General features: G+C 49.6%; 1 long non-coding RNA gene across 1 annotated transcript in view; it reads left to right on the top strand.

Moving 5' to 3' along the window:
- The window catches only part of LOC121878087, a 105,499-nt gene that overhangs the window by 35,441 nt on the left and 48,242 nt on the right, over positions 1-21,816 (top strand). The window contains exon 3 of the long non-coding RNA XR_006091096.1: positions 14,859-14,911. This is a non-coding gene — a long non-coding RNA (uncharacterized LOC121878087). The remainder of the gene's footprint in view (positions 1-14,858; positions 14,912-21,816) is intronic.

Raw genomic sequence — 21,816 nt, 5'->3', positions numbered from 1 at the left:
AATATGGTGTAATAGGAGAGGCGGTAGTGTTTTTTTTTTTTACGGGGATTAGCCCACCCGGGCACAGGTCACTGACCCACATCGGGGCCTGGGGGGAGAAATTGTAATAATAATAATAATAATAATAATAATAATAATAATAATAATGATAATTCATAGTAAATAAAATTATTATATATAATACAAAATTGAAAATAAAATAAAATAAAAATTATTATAATAATAACAAAGAATCATAAAGAAATACAAAAATGAAAAAAAAAATCAAAAGTGGGAAGCATTATATGTATTTTGTGTTTTCAATAGTAAGAGAAACAATTTAGACCATGCAATTGTGTGTAAATGAAGCAGAAAGTCAGATCAGCAACCTGGGGCTTGGTCACAATTTTCGTGTTGCCATATAGCAGCAGGGTCTACCATTAGACAATACATTACGCTTCCAATATCTCCTCAGGCGGTAGTACCTCCCTGTTTGGTACCTGTAGGGGGTGGTTGTAGTGATGTGTTGTGGGGGTGAGTGTAGTTTGGTGTAATGTGGATAGAGTGTAGCGGCTGTGGTGTGGGGGTGGGTGTAGTGTGCTATAGAGGGGGTGGGTGAAGTGTGCTATAGAGGGGGTGGGTGTAGTAAACTAGTATGGTGTAGTGGGAAGTGGGTATAATGTGTAGGTTGGTTGTGGTGGTATGGTGGGTGTAGTGTACCTGATGGTGGTAACATGGAGGGTGTGTAGTGAGTATAAATGTGAGATTGTGGTGGTATACTGAGTGGGAGATGTAGTGGTGGTGGTGATAGTGTCGTGAAGAGGTGTTGGGGCAGTTATAGTCTCATGTGGTGTGTAGGTATTATTACAGTGTGGAGTGTGACGTGTTAGTACCCAGCCAATTGGCTCTTGTCTCTAACTCGTGTCCAGTGAAGGATACCCCAGCTTGACCATACTAATGAATCACACACACACAGTAAACATTTGATGATGGCAGTTACTGAGCTGTATCACCAGGCAACATATAACTGAATGAAAAAGTAATTGTGTACATTTGTTTGCTGCTATTATCGATGTCCTGGTTCCAGCGGGAGAGTCGAACTGTCAATACTCGGTTCGTGACATTACGGTCCTAATAAAAGCCCGTGTTGGTTGAAAGTGGCAGTATCTCTGCCATGTTGTAATTGTAACGTGTATATCGGCTGGTGCCATTCTTGTACGTGATGTTTCCTTCTTTGACTTAGTTAATGAGTTACAAGGTGTGTGTTGTGGATGGACAGGTGAATTGGACATTGGAGGTTCTCAGTGTACCACATAAACTGACTGACAGACAGGAAGCTACCTCGTGTGTGTGTGTGTGTGTGTGTGTGTGTGCGTGCGCGTGTGCGTGCGTGCGTGCGTGCGTGCGTGCGTGCGTGTGAGGAGAGTTTCGTCAAACACATTCCCATCCTCGTGTACGCCACCCAGTGTAGAATGCTGGAGAGCTGAGCAAGATGCAGTATATTCTCTGGTTCGTGTATACCGTGCCACTCGCTGGTGGTTAACATGGTGTTTGTTGCTGTAGTAATCAGGTTTGATGAAGGTGACTGGTCGGGAGTAGTGATCAACAGTGTATAACCTTCAGGCGATTTGTTGTGAGTAACAAATATAAAAAGTGTAACTATCTGTGATTAACAAATAACAAATTTAATAAATAATAATAGTTAATAAGGATATAATCGGCGGTCGAGCACGAATTTCGCAAACTAAAGAACGACCGGTTTAAAAATAAAGCATATGAAACGGAAAAAAAGTTGCAGATCAACACAAGATGCGCGAATTTTTCAATTCCACGAAAACAGTTTATGGGCCAATCACTCATGGCACAGGCCTCCCTCCGCTCATCCGACGGTAATTCCCTAATTAAAGCCGAAGAAGGCATCGTCAGCGATGGAAAAGGCACTATCCTTTGCTGCTCAACCGAAACACCGATGTGGATGTCTTGACTACCCAGCAAGTCCCTCATCATCCAGAGCTGACCCATCTCAGGTATCCTCCATCCCTGGATGAGGAACTACTCCCATCAAACAAATGAAAAATAACAAAATCTCAGGACCTGATGGAATCCCAGCCAAGGTGTATAAAGCAGGAGGACCTCTACTTACTAGCCGTCTCCACTCTCTCCTGGAGAATATATGGGAAAAGGAGGAAATCCCCCAAGCTCTTAAAGACGCCTCCATCGTCAATATTTAAGAAAACATTGGAGACCAGTCAGACTGTGGCAACTACTTCGGGATCTCGCTGCTGTCCTTAGCTGGCAAGATTATCGCCTGAGTCCTCCTAAACAGACTACTACCTGAGGCGAAAAAATTCCTCCCATAATCTCAAAGTGGCTTTAGACCATCATGTGGCACCATTGACAGGATCTTTGCTGCCCGCCAGATAGAGGAAAAGTGCAGAGAACAGCGTCATGACCTGTATATGGCCTTTATCGACCTAACCAAGGCCTTCGACTCGGTCAACAGTGAAGTCCTCTGGCGGACCCTCAGCCGGTTTGGTGCCCACCAAAATTCACTGCCATTGTGAGGCAACTCCACAACGGCATGAACGGCAGTGCCCGGCACAGTGTCACCCAGTCTGAGTTCTTCCCCATCCAAACGAGTGTAAGAGAAGGATGTGTACTGGCGCCAACTCTCTTTTTCCATTTTCTTGGCTGCCTTCCTTACTCGTGCTAGTGCCAATTTAGTTGGCGGGGTGGACATAGAATACCGTATGAAGGGTCTTTTCAAAATATGACGACTCCAGACAGGAACAAAGGTGTCGGCAGCTTCTATTACCGAACTTCAGTATGCAGACGACCTCGCCCTTGTCGCTCACACTGAACGCGTATGCACACTTTGGCCTGGAGGTGAATGTGCGTAAGACTCAGATTCTCTTTCAGCCTGCCCCTGGTTCAGCCACACCTCCACCATTCTTCCAGCTTAATGGTACTACCCTCTGTAAAGTTACCCACTTTCAGTATCTCGGCTCCCACCAGTTCACCACCGCGGACATCAATGAAGAGATTCAACATCGGATCAGATGTGCATCTCAAGCCTTTGGCAGACTCCGTACCCGTGTCTTCCGCTGTAGAGAGCTGAAATTATCTACAGAGTTGTACGTATATCGAGCAGTGGTCCTTCCTACCCTGCTATATGGCAGTGAGACATGGGTTACATACAGGAGGCGCCTCAAGGCGAGAACAAATGCCAGTATTCTCGGTGACACCAACTGTAGGAGCATCGAGGCTACCATTATCCATGAACAACTAAGTTGGACTGGCCATGTTACCTGCATGGACGACAGTAGACTGCCAAAGCAGCTACTTTACAGTTATCTAACGAATAGTAAATGTAACGCTGGCGAGCACATGAAAAGGTATAAGGATAGTCTTGAGACAAACCTGAAAAAGTACCAAATCGACACCCTCACCTGGGAGACGATCTCTCCACACCGTAACGCATGGAGGAGCACCGCAAGATAGTGTCAATACTTTCGAATTAGCCCGACTGCAAACCGAGGCAGATAAGCGCCAGTGCCGGAAAGACGCTGCCGCCGCCCCTTTCGCACTAGATGGAGCCATCCACATGTGCAACATCTGTGAACGACTCAGCCGGTCCCGTATCGGCCTCTTTAGTCACCTTAAAACTCACCAACCTAGTTGATATCCCTAATAACTCATATCATTGTATCATAGCTGGATGATCGTCATACTCGATTCAGAGTGACAGCAAAGTAGTGACTAGTAAACAAAGTTAACACAAAAAATGAAGTGGACAGCCACTTCAATATTTTGTTCGAAAAATATAAACTACATCGAGCCCGTGACGTGGAGTGGCTGTGACTGCACTGTGGGCTTTGGCCTTGAAGTGGCATGATAGACAAAGGCCATTCATTAATTAAAAAAATTGTAATTTTATCATTTTAAGCTCCAGTCGTTATAGATAATCATTATAGAATTGCACAAAATTAAGAATAACAATTTAATTGGTATTAATAAATCGGAGAAAGTAGGTCCTTATGTTTTTAGTTTGTAAACTTTCGATTTTATTATGTTTAATTTCTATGTAAATTTACGCTATACTGTAAATCATTCTAGGCATAAAAGATTTGACCTGTAACTTCTGCTGCCTTTTTTTTTAATTACTATGAGAGTAGGTGTAAGTTGTTGACCAGAACCTTTTACTGACGTCAAGCCCTATGCCGAGCTCTCGAAAGTCTAGCTGTTAAATGTTAAAAAAAAGGTTTATACATTCAAATATGATACGATTCTTCTCAAGAATGGGGAAAAAAGAAAATGGGTCCCGAGTTGCTTCTGCTTTACGATTTTAACCACATTTTTGTTATCCAAAGTATAAAAAAGATAACAGCAATAATACTGGGAACAATGAGACTTAGGTTGCTCCTTATCAGTGGTCAGCATTGCAATCGAGATGTCGTACACAACAGCGGTAAACCTCGGTAGCAGGTGTGTTGAGTGTGTCTGGCAAGTCACCAACAAGGGGAGCGAGGCGATCATTTGAAGTGATTGGAAGGCTACCAAGAATGGTAATCAAGACTGATCAGTAGAGGCGTTTGGAGTCACCGACGAGAATAATCAGGATTGATCAGTAGGAGTTGGTCAGTGAAAAGTGTTGGACAATAACGATCAAGTAAATTGATCGGCACGAATGATCAGTAAGGGCGGCCGATCAAGAGTTAAGTTCCAGATTGGATGAACAGCACCAATGATCAGAATTGATCAGCAGGGATGTGGGATAAGGTGATGGGTGATTGGCAGGGGTGTGGTATCAGGTGGTATGTGATCAGCAGGGGTGTGGTATAAGGTGGTAGGTGATCAGCATGGGTGTGGTATAAGGTGGTGGGTGATCAGCAGGGGTGTGGTATAAGGTTGGGGGTGATCAGCAGGGGTGTGGTATAAGGTTGTGGGTGATCAGCAGGGGTGTGGTATAAGGTTGTGGGTGATCCTTGAGGGTGTGTATAATTGTGGTGTGTGCTCTGAAGTTTGTTGTGTCCTTTGAAGGTGTATAAGTTGTTAGTGATCAGCTGGGGTGTGGTATAAAGTTGTGGGTGATCAGCTGGGGTGTGTAAGGTTGTGGGTGATCAGCAGGGTGTAGTATAAGGTTGTTGATCAGCTGGGTGTGGTATAAGGTGGTGGGTGATCAGCTGGGGGTGTGGTATAAGGTTGTGGGTGATCATCTGGAAGTGTAGTATAAGTTGTTGGTGATCAAAAGTGTGTTGTATAAGGTTGTGGGTGATCCTAAGTATGTGTGTATAAGTTGTAAATGTGATCATCTAAGTATTGTGTCCTTAAGGTATGTGTATAAGGTGTGTGTCGCTTTAAAGTGTGTGTTATAAGTTGTTGTGTCTTTAAGTATGTGGTATATGTGTCCTCAGCTGTGTATCTAGTATGTGGGTGTCAGCAGGGTATATGCCATGTGGTATAAGTGTGTCCTCAAAGCTGGTATAAGGTTGTGTCATCATGTGGTATAAGGTGGTGGGTGATCCAGCAGGGGTGTGGTATAAGGTTGTGGGTGATCAGCAGTGTGTGTATAAGGTGGTGGGCGGCGTCGGACAGTCGTCAGCTGAACCAGATCGTGAGAGCACAGGATCAACACACCAGCAGCCACCCATCCTCCTCCTCCTCCTCCTCCCTCCTCCTCCTCCTCCTCCTCCTCCTCCTCTTCTTCTTCACCCTATGTTCTTCGTCTTGTCTTCTTCTTCGTCCTGTCTTCTCCTTCGTCCTGTCTTCTCCTTCGTCCTGTCTTCCCTTCTCCCCTGTTTTCTTCTTCTCCTTCTTCTTGTCTTATTCTCCTTCGTCCTGTCTCTTTTTCTTCGTCCACACCCACCACACCACCACACCCGCCACACACCACCACACCCACCACACACTACCACACCCACCACACACACTACCACACCCACCACACACACCATACTCACCACACACACACACCCACCACACACACACACCCGCCACACACACACACCCACACACTCCCACACCCGCCACACACACACACACCCACACACACACACCCACCACACACCACACACCCACCACACACCACCACACCCGCCACACACTACCACACCCGCCACATACCCCCCACCACATTTCCACACCCACCACACACACCCACCACACGCCCCACACCACACACACACCACACCACACACCCACCACACACCAACACACCCACCACACACCACCACACCCACCACACACCACCACACCCACCACACAGCACCACACCCACCACACACCACACCCCACCACACACACACACCCACCACACGCCAACACACCCACCACACGCTACCACACCCACCACACACACACCACACACTCACCACACCCACCACACACACACACCCACCACATTACCACACCCACCACACACACACCCACCACACACTGAAACCCCCACCACACACCACCACACCCACCACACACACACACCCACACACACACCACACCCACCACACACTGCCACACACCCACCACACACCACCACACCCACCACACCACCACACACCACACCCACCACCACACCACACCTACCCCACCACCACCACACCACCACCACACCACCACACCCCACCACCACACACCACACCCACCACACACCACCACACCCACGACCACACCCACCACACACTACCACACCCACCACACACACACACCCACCACACACACCACACCCACCACACACCATCACACCCACCACACACACACACCCACCACACACCACACACCCACCACACATTACCACACACCACCACACCCACCACACATTACCACACCCACCACACACACACCCACCACACATTACCACACCCACCACCACACCCACCACATTACCATACCCACCACGATACCCACACCCACCACACACTACCACACCCACCACACACCACACCCACCACACACACCACACCCACCACACACCACCACACACCACCACACCCACCACACACTCACCACACACCACACACCACCACACACCACCACACCCACCACACACCACCACAACCACCACACACACACACCCACCACACCCACCACACACCACCACACCCACCACACACCACCACACCCACACACACCACACACCCACCACACACCACACACACACCCACCACACACACCACACCCCCACACATTACCACACCCACCACACACTACCACACCCACCACACACACCACACCACACCCACCACACTACCACACACACCACACACCCACCACACACACACACCCCACACACACACACCCACCACACACTACCACACCCACCACACACCTTCACACCCACCACACACCACCACACCACCACACACCACCACACCCACCACACACACACCCACCACACACCCACCACACACCACCACACACCCACCACACACACCACACCCACCACACACACACACCCTCCACACACACACACCCCCACACACACACACCACCACACCCACCACCACACCCACCACACACCACCAAACCCCACACCACACCCACCGCACACACCACACCCACCACACAATACCACACCCATCACACACACACACCCACCACACACTACCACACCCACCACACACCACCACACCCGCCACACACCACACACCCGCCACACACACTACCACACCCACCACGCACCAACACACCCACCACACACTACCACCCACCACACACACCAACACACCCACCACACACTCACCACACCCACCACACACCACCACACCCACCACACACCACCACACCCACCACACACCACCACACCCACCACACCCACCACACACCACCACACCCACCACACACTACCACACCCACCACACACCACCACACCCACCACACACTCACCACACACTACCACACCCACCACACACCACCACACACCACACCCACCACACACTACCACCACACACACTACCACACACACACCACCACACACTACCACACCCTCCACACACTACCACCCCAACCCTCCACACATCCACCACACACCACCCACCACACATTACCACACCCACCCACCTACCACACCCACACACACCACACACCCACCCACACACCCACCCACCACACACTACCACACCCACCACACCACACCCACACCACACCCACCACACCACCACACACCCCACACCCACACACACCCCACACACACACACACACACACACACACACACTACCACCCACCACACACCTCACACACACACACCCCCACTACACAAAACACACACACCACCACACCACCACCACTCCTACCAACACCACCACACCCCACCACCCCACCACACCTCACACACCACACCTACCACACACACCCCACCACACCCCACCCACCACCACCTCACCACTGCCACCATCTTACCCACCACCACACTCCACACCACCACACCTACCAACACCACCACCACCACCACACCCACATCCACCACCACCTCATCCACCACAGCCACCATCTTACCCACCACTGCCACCACCTCACCCACCACTGCCACCATCTTACCCACCACTGCCACCACCTCACCCACCACTGCCACCATCTTACCCACCACTGTCTCCACCTCATCCACCACTACGGCTACCACACACTACTTTAATCAATGTTCCACACCCACCACCACCCAGACACACCACTGCCACCACCACTGACAACCACCACTGACAATACACCACCACTACCACCACTACACATCACCAACACACCCACCACGTCCACTAACACCACAACCACTACCACATTCACTTCCTCCTACCCCCCCCACCACATCCACCACCGCTACCGCGTCCACTACTTCACCCATTGTTCCACACACACACACACACACCGCTATACCCGTTACTACCACCTCATCCTCAACAACCACCAACACCATCACCTCCTCCAATACCACACCTCTAATACCCTTCATATCCTCCATAACCACCACCACGCCTTTACATCCACCATCATATTTTCTCTCTCCAATTTTACGTGTTTACAAACTCCTGTATGTGTGTTGACAGCATCACAATACGATAAAAAAAGTACAGGTTTACAGTACATTACCTTGAGCTGTCAATGCGCTTCACCAGCGAGGTAGTGCAGGTGAGAGTAACATAAGGTGGTGGCTGTAGGTCAGGTCTGTCTCATTGTTGATGGTACTCGTGTGTGTACGCTTGCGCGTGCGTTGACCTTAGTAAACATTTTGTAATGGTGTGGGTCCACATTCTTTAAAGGCTCGCGCTTAAGGTATTTTTCCTTTATTGAGGACGAGGAAACACATCTGTATACTGCGTTAAATTCCGTTCATTCTCGGGGCGAGTCCGTTTTGACCGCCTCAGGTTAGCCAGATGTGTATGTTCTTAAATCGCCATTCAGGGGAATAGTTTAATTTAAGAACCATTTTACGAGCCCAGCCTTCAATGTTAGTGGTACATTAGCTGGATGTCTCGTAACATTTCTTCTTGGGTGAAAAATCAACCTTTGCGAGTAAGGAGGGATCGTGATTTATTATCTAAGAACATGGGTTTATATTGTATAAGTCTACGGTAGCTCATCGCTACGTTTAACTACTGTATGTTATTTGCAGTCATGATGCTGCGTGGGTTTGATTTGTAATTTGATGACTTAAATGTGCAGCGGAATTTGGGTTGATCGATTGACTGTAGTTGCCTGAAGTGTTATATTGATCGGTGGGGGTTACTTTGTGATTGCAGCCTTGACTTTTTAAATTTCTGGTATGCCATTAGTCGCATCTTGGATTATATACAACTATCGTCTCACCAACACTTGCCGGAAAGGTTCACCCTACGTTAGGTTGTGTGCATAACACTGACGTCTTACCTTAGGAATTTTAATACAAATGTGCTCCTCCTTATGCTCTTGACTCTTACAAACTTTTATTTATTTATTTTTATTTTTTTTTTTGAAAGCTTCCTCCATGTGTCACGCTCAGTTGCGGACTGCATGAATGATTAATTTTGTAACCCTGATTTTGTTCTGTTTTATAATTCTCATACGCTGCACAGGCATCTTATCTGGGGTGGGTTCGTTTCAAATGAACAATATTTTTTTAACTCATATTATCTGGGTTTGGTTCAAGTAACATGTTTTTCTTAAAGTTATCAAGAAACGGTTGGTGTGTTGTTACCAAGACCTGACTCAGTGAAGCATCGTTCTCATGGTAACTCCATAGCTCCCCTGAGGACATCGAGCTCTCAGGAGCTTCAGGAGACAGGCGCTCCAGCAGATAAGACTTCAAAGTGTGGGTGCACCTTCAAAGTAGCTGAGTTCCTGTCCCATCAGTGTTCTTTCTTTAACATCTTCTTTTAAATGGAAATAATTGAATTTACAAAAAAAATTAAAGTGACTACAGTTGTCCAGTTCTTTTAGTGTTGTATTTAATATTTAGTAAATGACACATATACAGCATGTCATGTAACAACTCACTTGTGACGTCTACCAAGAAGGGCCACCTGATGATGTTCCTGGACTACTCGCACCTTTCTGACCTAATTCCACCATAGATGAGGGTCAGAGTCCTCTAAGTTTCACCTCTTTTGTGTTGAATTAATCCTTTCTTCCGCTTGGTATCTTGAGCCAGGCCACCAAACTCACGCCACTTAGGGCTTTGTATGGGTCCTCCAGCCTGTTTACTAAATGATTAGGAGAATTCATAGCTCATTGGCTGTCCTTGAACATAATCTATTCCAGAGCTCTATGAGATTGTTATCCCTTGATACCTTCGTGAAATGTTGCTGTTTGTTGAATTATTTACTGGTCACTTCAGTATGTGTTACTACAATATCCATTTTCACATTGTTATAGAAATTCTGAGGTGCGGTCATTGTCTCTGGTCCAGAAATTTTGTTACTGGCGTGTTGAGAAGCCCAGAGTCGACAGGGAAGTTGAGTGAGACTTGTCTCATGTTACACTGCCTCGCCGACACAGTATGCACGGGCTTGTTCTTACCGACTGAGGCGATGGTACAACACTTGCTTTGGATGACTTCACGTCGGGAGCACACCAAGAAGGTACAGCCAATTCGTACACAAAACCGCATTGAAAAGTCAGTTGCTGGTGTGCAAACGCGGGATGTGCAGTTGTCTGTTACGTATAACCCAATCTGGAGGAGATCATGAGTCTCTGGCTCGTTTTAGTCGATTTAGTACATCAGGTTATTTTTGCGAGCTCACTATGTTAGTTCATTTTTCAATTACACCGAACATATATTGCCAGATTGAATCCTTAAGTATGATGTTTTCTCATAATCTCATCGTATTCAAGGAAATTGGTCATCCAGTTCAAATTGTTTAGACTTTGTATTCAAGGAATTCAGTCTTTGTTTTCACTAGGTTGTCTTCATACTGAGGGATTACTTAAAGGGTAAAAAATAATATATTTACTTTAGGTATTTACTTTGTAATCAAAGGTTTAAAATCTCACTAAAAAGAGAGGAACGTTATGTGTTTACACGCGCACATCCGAGGGAATTACTGTATCGTGAAAAAGTCATTGGCATACACCTGAGATGAGGTGTTACGAGAGACACTGCTATGGTTACACATTTCTGTTACCCACATCACCCGTATAGAACTCGTTACACGTGAAGCACACAACTCATGTTTATCAGATAAGCATTCCTATTCCTTCTGATCCCAACTGCTCCTTGTGATGGAGATTAGTCGTGTTTGACGCACATTTGTATCCTGTGATGCGGAAAGCTAGGAATCGTTTATTTTGTGTGTGTGTTCTACCAACACCCGACAAAGTTTGTGTGATTATAACACGGGTGGCCTACTCCGTGTACACGTAGAGATGACACACTGACCTACTTCCCAACTCTGTTCTCCTTCCACCTTCATCTCCTCTGACTCCTCTTCGTACCTCTTCTTAACTCTCATCTATTTTTAGGTGGGCAACACCACACACACACACACACACACACACACACACACACACATCTTCCACTACTGCAGTAATAAGTAGTGTTTAGTGTGAGAGTTGCATAGTGGAAGAGTTACAATATAGCTGTGTTGATGCTTGGGTACAGGGAAGTATACTTGACGTGTACCACCATTAAAATAGAGGAAAATGAAACAAGTGACGACTAATTTTATATTTTTTTTTTGTGTGAGAGAGAGAGAGAGAAGTGGGTTGTTGTGTCACGATTATTGTTTGAGTGATGCTGCTGAGGCCAGAGTTTCCTTGACGTGTGCCCTCGTCAATAATAGAGCGGCGGCGGTGAGCGTGACATTTGCCTCCGCCACTTATCGTCTGCCAGTGTGTGCACCCTAAATATAGACCCATCAAATGTCAGAGTGTCTGGGATCCTCTCCTCGTCCTGCTGCAGTGTGAGGCTTGGCCCTATCTGGGGCAGGTGGGGGGTGTGGTGGTGTAGCAGAAGGGGACAGGTGGAGGTATTGTGCAGTGTGATGGTAGTTGGGCAGGTGGAGATGTTGTGTGGTGTAGTGGTAGCTGGGGACAGGTGAGGTGGTTGGTGGTGTGTGGTCGTTGGGACAGGTGGAGGTTGGAAGTTGCAGGTGGAGGTGTTGTGTGGTGTGGTGGTAGTAGGGGCAGGTGGAGGTGTTGTGTGGTGTAGTGGTAGTGGGGACAGGTGATGACAGCAGTGTGGTGGTAGTTGGGGCAGGTGGAGATGTTGTGTGGTGTGCAGTAGTTGGGACAGGTGAGGTATTGTGCGTGTGGTGAGTAGTGGGCAGGTGGAGGTTGTGTGGTGTAGTGGTAGCTGGGGACAGGTGGAGGTATTGCAGTGTGGTAGGGAGCAGGTGGGGGTGTTGTGTGGTGTAGTGGTAGTTGGGGATGGGTGTGATAGACAGCAGTGTGGCAGTAGCTGGCAGGTGGGATGGTGTGTGTGTAGTTGGGGCAGGTGGATGTTGTGTGGTGTAGTGGTAGTTGGGACAGGTGGGCATTGCAGTGTGGTAGAGCGAGGTGGAGATGTTGTGTGTGTAGTGGAGTGGGGACAGGAGTGCAGTGCAGTGTGGCAGTAGTTGCAGGTGGAGATGTTGTGTGGTGTGAGTAGTTGGGACAGGTGAGGTGTTGTGTGGTGTGGTGGTCGTTGGGACAGGTGGAGTGTGTGTGGTGGTAGTAGTTGGGACAGGTAGAGTGTGGTGTGGTGTAGGCAGTAGTGGGGGCAGAGTGTGTTTGTGGTGTGGTGTGTAGGAGCAGGGGTGGAGGTGTGGTGTGTGTAGTGGTAGTGGGGACAGGTGAGGGTGTTGTGGTGTAGTGGTAGTTGGGGCAGGTGGAGGTGTGGTGGTGTAGTGGTAGTTGGGACAGTGTGTGGTGTGGTGTGGTGGTAGTTGAGGCAGGTGAGTGTGTTGTGTGTGGGTAGTGGTAGTTGGGGCAGGGTGGAGGTGTGTGTGTAGTGGTAGTTGAGGCAGGTGGAGGTGTTGTGTGGTGTGGTGTAGCTGGGACTGGTGAGGGTGTTGTGGGTGTAGTGGTAGTTGGGGCAGGTGGAGGTGTGGTGTAGTGGCAGGTTGAGGCAGGTGGAGGTGTTGTGTGGTGTGGTGGTAGTTGGGACAGGTGAGGGTGTGGTGTGGTGTAGTGGTAGTTGGGACAGGTGGGGTGTTGTGTGGTGTGTGTGTAGCTGGGGACAGGTGGAGGTGGTGGTGTAGTGGTAATTGGGGCAGGTGGAGATGTGGTTGGTGGAGGTGTTGTGTGGATTATATGGGGTCTTGCAGGATGATGGGGGGTGGAGGGGAGCCTGGGATGATATGAATGTATCTGTTTTAGGATGACATGGAAGGGGTCTGGGTGATTTGCCGGCTTTTTTGGATAACGTGGATGAGCCTTGGGATGGTGTGGAGGAATTTAGGTTAAGGTGGACGTGAATCCATCTGGGATAATAAGAAATTTGGATACATTTTCAAGTCGGTCTGCTCTACACATCCAACTGTTTCCAGAGTTTTTGTGTTGCTATTTAAGGGAATATTGATTATGGCCAATGCCTGGTCTGGATCTCGCCTATTGTTTGTGTCTTTCAATATATCTGGCCGTCTCCTCCCTCTTATAATGCCGAGGAGGAGCCAGTATAATGTCGGTGGGTTGCCGCCTGTATTGTCTCCAGCCCCGTGATTTTATGATACTTTTGTACAAATTTCCGGGAAACCTGGATGAGAGAAGAGAGAGAGAGAGAGAGAGAGAGAGAGAGAGAGAGAGATGTAGATTCCTTTGACAATAAACAGTAACTCATGGTGGGAGGAGAGACGTGCATTGTGGGCCAGTAGGGGTTGTGGGGTGGGGGAGGACACTACCCTTTGTATCCGTGGTGTGTTGAGAGCAAGAGTTTTGGGATGCTTGCTGGGAGTGGGGGGTAGGGAGCAAGAGAGGTGAAGTGAACACACACACACACACACACACACCACACACAACACGTGCACAAGAGAGATATTTATATTGTATAACGATGAGCTAAGTCCGTGTATTGTACTTTGGTGAATATAACTTTGTGCTTATTAATTATTGTAATATTAAAAGGGATGATTTTACTTTGCCAGTGTGAGAAGGAAGGATGACCCTGGGAATGGGGGAGTTGAGGAAAGGTTGACCCGTGTGAAAGTGATCTATGTAGGTTTACCCGACCCGAAGAATCAGTATGGGTCTGCAGAGGGTGGACGGATTAATCGTGCTAGCTGAGGCTCTAGACCACCTAGCCTACAGTATCCAATCTCCCTGTTTCAAATGTGTATATATATATATATATATATATATATATATATATATATATATATATATATATATATATATATATATATATATAGTATTATAATAATAATAATTTGTTTCATTAATTCAATTTTATCCTTTTATATTATTGAAAGAAAATTAATATTTTATATTTTTATATTTTCAGGTGAGTGCGAAGAGTTCGTACTTATCCCCGGGGGAGCAGGTTGTGTGGTGCTGGTGAGTAAGAGCAAGTACTTCATTATCTAGAAAATACTGTAAAGATTGGTGTGTGTGTCCTCCCTGTGGTGGTAACACACACACACATATTGTGTGTGCGTATGTACAGTAGCTAAAACATTTATCTGTCCAGGTTGGGGTCGATATGCTCCGAAATTTTGCGTGGGACTAGTGACAGCCCTCATATACCAATATTTATCGTCCATGGTCTCGTATTGTTTCCCACAAAGTATGCACAGATAGCTGTTTTAGCTACTGTACAATTAATGTTGGAACGCCTGAATGTAACAAGCCTGTATAGGAAGGCGAGATTTTATTGTACTTTCCCTCTTCCATCCCTGAGAGATGTGGTTGAGGGAATTAGTGGAGAGAGTGACGGGGACGGCAGGTTGTGGGAGAGGAGTGCAGGCGAAGGTGTTAGGGATTCTTTCCGTATGAGAGGGAGGGGAGGCATAGTAGTGGAGAAGAGAAATGAGAGTAATCTAGAAAGTAGAGTAAGACGAGTGTATAGGGGAGTAAGAACAGCTGAGGGAGTGAGACTTGTGTGAAAAGGGGAGGGAGAAGCGGGAAAGGGGAGGTGCAGAGAGGCCGAGAGTAGCTGGGAGGTGGGAGAGAGAGGCTAGGGAGCGGATACTTAGAATGGGCAGGAGAGGCGTAAGGGAGATAGAGGGGGGAGAGAAAAGAGGGGAGTCAGAATAGTGGAGAGGGGGAGTCAGGGGAGTCAGATAGTGGAAGGGGTAAGTGAGGGGAGTCCGATAGTGGAGATGGGGAGTGAGGGGAGTCAGAATTCTGGAGAGGGGGAGTCATATTACTGGAGAGGGGGAGTGAGGGTAGTGTAGGGAAGATCAAGAATTAAGGAAGTGAGAGTATTGGAAAGAGGGGACTGATATTCATATATACTGTAATCAAGAGAGGAAAGTGAATGTATTAGAGAGAGGGAAGCGAACGTATTAGAGTGAAGTGAAAGTATCAGAGAGAGGGGGAAGTGAAAGTATCAGAGAGAGGTAAAATAAAGAGTACTGGCGGTGAGGGTTTTAAAGCGAGAGAGGGAGTGAGTTTGTTGTAGCGGCTGGAGGGACCCGACGATGCCGTCACTAAGTAGTCCCGGAGGAGCCATCAGTCTGGGGTGGCCGAAGGACTGGCTCATTATAAAGTTGTCAGAGGGACCTCCAGCCTCTGACGGGAAGGGAAGGGTGGGCAGGAGATAAGGGCAGGCTGTCGGGGGGGTGATAGGGAGGCAGGGGTAGGAGGGAGGAGAGGCGTGAGGAGGCAGGGGGTTGTTAGGGGGAGAGAGGAGTGGGCGTGAGATGGGGCAGGGATGCCGGGAGGGGGGTGCAGGAGGGAGCAACATGAGAAGGAAGGCGGGGGGAGTAGCAGGGGGAGGAAAAGGTGAATGAAATGGGATAAGGAAAGAAGAAAAGGAAGAGGAAATGGAAATTGACAAGGAAGAACAGGAGGAGAGAGAGACCAACGGAATGAAGAGGAGGAGGAGGAGAGCTAGACCAAGGGAATGAAGAGAAGCAGGACCAGAAGAGATTATTCTACTTGGATTCTTGTATTGTAGAATATTTTAAGGCATGGATGGGATAGTTCGTGTAGGTTAAGTTGAATTATGGGAGGGTGACCTAGGTTACGTTAACCCTTTGAGGATGATGGTTTAACCGGGGAGATAGTACAACCCTCCAGGACTTTAAGGGTTAAATTAGGTAAGGGAAGGTCGAGTAGGTAGTTAATGGTAGGATTTGTTGTTGTAGATAAGGGCATAATATATCCTTGTCTATCCTCGGTAGAGTTGGATAGAAAAATTAAGTTTAGATTGGAGGGACTTACACGGCCCAGGGATACTCGCTCCCTCGACCAGACAGACCAGGAATGATTCGCAGTTCAAGGTAAGTTGTTCACGTCACCTGGAGATGAGAGAACATGTCCCGTTGTGGTAGTGCGTCGATAAATTTAATATATTTCTTAAATCGTCGTGTTTGTATTGTGTGGTAAGTGAGTCAGTGGTTCACGTCTTGAGGGAAAAGTTTTGAATCTCTGAGAAACTTGGTTGCAGGATGGCAGTGTGAAAAAGTTTGATTATGGTAGCAAGTTAAGAGTCTCTGGAGTTGTGTTTCTTCTGGCGCTGGCCACAGACCCTCTACCAGTTGACTCTTAGGTACAAGTGTCCCATAATTTATTAAGGCGGGATAAATGATCAAGGTTTCATTTTTATATGTGAATTTTATTATGTCTAGGCGAAGACTCGTCTTACTGTCAGGTACTGGATCTTCTGGATACTGTGAGCTGGAAATGAAGCAACATTATTGTTTCAACAATTCATATTTATTTTTCCATAATTAACCAAGAACGAAGAGATCAAAGGTTTTAGGATTATTTTACAAGGTGTACAGTATATGGAGAGGAGGTGGAAGATGGTATTGTACACTGTACAGTCATGTTAAGTGCCTAGCTTGTAGTTGATGAGGAACAAGAGGGTGAGGTGGAAGAGAGTGAATGCCGTGATCTAGGCAGGTTAAGGAGATGCAAACTCACGTTGTTTACAAGGTCAGTACCATAACTGGTTTGACCTTTGCATTGGGTTAGGATATCGACGTTGGTAGAAGCTTGGATGTGGGAGAGTAAGGCTAGAGTTGGGGAGAGCTCTTGGTCGTGGTGGGGGAAGTAGGAGGTTGGAGGGAGAATTCAAGGTGATGGTGGAGGAAGCGTGAGGGATACAGGGAGGAGGACTATACTGTAGGCTGTAGTGGGAGAAGGAAGAGACTGGAAAAGAAATGATGGTAATATTGGCAAGAGGGGAAGGGAGAAGATGGTGGGATTGGGGAGGCTTCAGTGGAGGGAGGGAGAATGGTAGGAGGAGGAAGATAGGAGAAGGATTAGGTGGTGGTGATGTGAGAAAAGAGGCTGCAGGTAGTGGTGGGAAGGGGAGAGTGCAGGGGGGTAGATGGTGGTGGGAGTGGTGAAGGCGAAGCAGGCGGAGGTTGGAGTTGGATGAATGTTGGTCTTTGTCACAGAGCCTCGAATTAATAAAAGGGGATATATATATATATATAGTTATAGGGGAGGATTGAGAGGAGGGACGTGAACGAGGGAGAGCAATTTATCTGTTGAGTTAATGTCCAGTATCGTTTTTGAGAATTTCATTATTGTAGCGGGAAGCAGCATCACTCACCTGCTGCTCTCTCTCTCTCTCTCTGATTTATTTATTTATTTATTTATTATTATTTACTTTATTGCGAGACAGACATAAAGAGGGACTCACAGCTCGCTCCTCCTGTACCATCTGGCCGTGTGTCGTCCAGGGCTTTATCCCTCCTTTCCCATCTTATTCCTTCTTGACAGTAAGTCATTGTAGACGGATCAGTATGAGACTACGTGATTGTTTTACAGGGAAGTTTTTCATTAATCTTTCAGAAATAAATCACAAGCATCGTAACCAAGGAAAGCCTATCAGATGAATTGGATTGAATAAGTAAGATTACTTATTCCTGGGAACACTTTAACTGATGGTATAGGAATAACTAGATGATGGCAGCTTTGAGATGGTGATCGGGAGTGATGAAGGCAGGAAATATGGATTGGGAATGTTGGATGTACAGTAGTTCCTTCTACCTGGAGGTGTTGGTGAGGATACCTTGAACTTTTATCTGGATGGCAGCTTGGTACCTGGAGGGGTTGGTGTAGAGGTTTGGTTGGTGTCGTGAATTATTTCGGTGTTCGGAACTGTTGTGAGGAAGGCTAGTTGTTGCTTAAAGCTGGAGATGACTACCAGCACTTGGTACTAAGGTGAATAGATTGCAGGTTCTACCTCGAGCGCCCTCTTTAGTCCAATGCTGGAACCTAGAATTTTATTGAGGTCAGTGGGTTGTTGGGCAGTGTGGTGTGGCAGGAGAGTGTGAGCTGCCTGGAGGTGTGTGGGGTGTGAGCTGCCTGGGAGGTGTTGGTGGGGAGAGGATGACCTGCCTGGGGGTGTGGGGAGGTGTGAGCTGCCTGGAGGTGTGGGGAGGTGTGAGCTGCCTGGAGGTGTTGGTAGGGAGAGGGTGAGCTGTCTGGGGGTGTTGGTAGGGAGAGGTGTGAGCTGCCTGGAGGTGGTGGGGAGAGGTGTGAGCTGTCTGGGGTGTTGGTGGGAGGTGTGAGCTGCCTGGAGGTGTGGGGAGGTGTGAGCTGCCTGGAGGTGTTGGGAAGGTGACTGCCTGAGTAGGGGAGGTGTGAGCTGCCTGGAGGTGTTGGTAGGGAGAGGTGTGAGCTGCCTGGAGGTGTGGTAAGGGAGAGGTGTGAGCTGCCTGGAGGGTGTTGGTGGGAGAGGTGTGAGCTGTCTGGAGGTGTTGGTAGGGAGAGGTGTGAGCTGCCTGGGGGTGTTGGTAGGAGAGGTGTGAGCTGCCTGGAGGTGTTGAGGAAGGAGGTGTGAGCTGCCTGGAGGTGTTGGTAGGGAGAGGTGTGGGCTGCCTGGGGGTGTGGGTAGGGGAGGTGTGGGCTGCCTGGGGGTGTGGGTGGGGAGAGGTGTGGGTGGGGAGGTGTGGGCTGCCTGGGTGTGGGTAGGGAGGGTGTGAGCTGCCTGGGGTGTGGGTAGGGAGAGGTGTGGGCTGCCTGGGGGTGTGGGTAGGGAGAGGTGTGGGGCTGCCTGGAGGTGTGGGTAGGGAGAGGTGTGAGCTGTCTGGGGGTGTTGGTAGGGAGAGGTGTGAGCTGCCTGGAGGTGTTGGTGGGAGGAGGTGTGAGCTGCTTGGGGGTGTGGGTAGGGGAGGGGGGGTGTGGCCTGGGGGTGTGGGTAGGGAGGTGTGGGCTGCCTGGAGGTGTGGGTGGGGAGAGGTGTGAGCTGCCTGGAGTGTTGGTAGGGGAGAGGTGTGAGCTGTCTGGGGTGGTGATAGGGAGGTGTGAGACTGCCTGGAGGTGTTGGTAGGGAGGTGTGAGCTGCCTGGAGGTGGTAGTAGTAGGGAGGTGTGAGCTGTCTGGGGGTGTTGGTAGGGAGGTGTGAGCTGCCTGGAGGTGTTGGTAGGGAAAGGTGTGAGCTGTCTGGAGGTGTTGGTGGGGAGAGGTGTGAGCTGCCTGGAGGGTGGTAGTGAGATGTGAGCTGCCCAGAGGGTGTTGGTAGGGAGGGTGTGAGCTGCCTGGAGGTGTGGTAGGGAGAGGTGTGAGCTGTCTGGAGGTGTTGGTGGAGGTGTGAGCTGCCTGGAGGTGTGTGGGGAAGGTGTGACCTGCCTGGGGGGTGTGGGGAGGTGTGAGCTGTCTGGGGTGTTGGTAGGGAGAGGTGTGAGCTGCCTGGAGGTGTTGGTAGGGAGAGGTGTGAGCTGCCTGGAGGTGTTGGTAGGGAGGGTGTGGAGCTGCCTGGGGTGTTCAGGGAGAGGTGTGGGCTGCCTGGGGGTCTTCATGGGGAGAGGTGTGAGCTGTCTGGGGGTGTTGGTAGGGAAGGTGTGAGCTGCCTGGGTGTTGGTGGGGAGAGGTGTGAGCTGTCTGGGGGTGTTGGTGGGGAGGGTGTGAGCTGCCTGGAGGTGTTGGTGGGAGAGGTGTGAGCTGTCTGGGGTGTTGGTAGGGAGTGTGAGCTGCCTGGAGGTGTAGTAGGGAGGTGTGAGCTGCCTGGAGGTGTGGTGAGAGGTGTGAGCTGCCTGGAGGTGTGGTAGGGAGAGGTGTGAGCTGCGGGGGTGTTGAGAGGAAAGGTGTGACCTGCCTGGGGGTGGTAGGGAGAGGTGTGAGCTGCCTGGGGTGTTGGTAGGGAGAGGTGTGAGCTGTCTGGGGGTGTTGGTAGGGAGAGGTGTGAGCTGTCTGGGTGTTGGTAGGGAGGTGTGAGCTGCCTGGAGGTGTTGGCAGGGAAGGTGTGACCTGCCTGGGTGTGAGTAGGGAGAGGTGTGAGCTGCCTGGGGTGTTGGTAGGGAGAGGTGTGTGAGCTGTATGGGGGTGTTGGTAGGGAGAGGTGTTGGTAGGGAGAGGTGTGAGCTGTCTGGGGTGTTGGTACGGAGAGGTGTGAGCTGCCTGAGGTGTTGGTAGGGAAAGGTGTGACCTGCCTGGGGTGTTGGTAGGGAGAGGTGTGAGCTGCCTGGGGGTGTTGGTAGGAGAGGTGTGAGCTGCATCGGGGTGTTGGTAGGGAGAGGTGTGAGCTGCTGGAGGTGTTGGTAGGGAGAGGTGTGAGCTGTCTGGGGGTGTTGGTAGCGAGAGGGTGTGAGCTGCCTGGAGGTGGTGGGGAGGGTGTGAGCTGCCTGAAGGTGTTGGTAGGGAGAGGTGTGAGCTGCCTGGGGGTGTGGGTGGGGAGAGGTGTGGGCTGCCTGGGGGTGTGGGTGGGGGGGGTGTGGTGGGGAGAGGTGTGGGCTGCCTGGGTTGGAGGTGGGGAGGGAAGGCTGCCTGGGGGTGTGGGTAGGGAGAGGTGAGGGCTGCCTGGGGGTGTGGGTAGGGGAGGTGTGGGCTGCCTGGAGGTGTGGGTAGGGGAGGGATAGCAGGCTGTCTGGGGGTGTTGGTAGGGAGAGGTGTGAGCTGCCTGGAGGTGTGGTAGGGAGAGGTGTGAGCTGCTTGGGGTGTGGGTGGGGAGGTGTGGGCTGCCTGGGGGTGTGGGTGGGGAGGTGTGGGCTGCCTGGGTGTGGGTAGGGAGAGGTGTGAGCTGCCTGGAGGTGTTGGTGGGGAGAGGTGTGAGCTGTCTGGGGGTGGTGGGGAGAGGGTGTGAACTGCCTGGGTGTTGGTGTAGGGGAGGTGTGAGCTGCCTGGAGGTGTTGGTAGGGAGAGGTGTGAGCTGTCTGGGGGTGTTGGTAGGGAGAGGTGTGAGCTGCCTGGAGGTGTTGGTAGGAAAGGTGTGAGGCTGTCTGGGGTGTTGGTAGGGGAGGTGTGAGCTGCCTGGGTGTTGGTGAGTGAGAGAGTGTGAGCTGCTAGAGGTGTTGGTAGGGAGAGGTGTGAGCTGCCTGGAGGTGTTGGTAGGGAGAGGTGTG

The sequence above is a fragment of the Homarus americanus genome, unplaced genomic scaffold, assembly GCF_018991925.1.
Source record: "Homarus americanus isolate GMGI-L3 unplaced genomic scaffold, GMGI_Hamer_2.0 scaffold51859, whole genome shotgun sequence".
Lineage (NCBI taxonomy): Eukaryota > Metazoa > Arthropoda > Malacostraca > Decapoda > Nephropidae > Homarus > Homarus americanus.
This window is presented reverse-complemented; position numbering and strand designations above follow the sequence as displayed.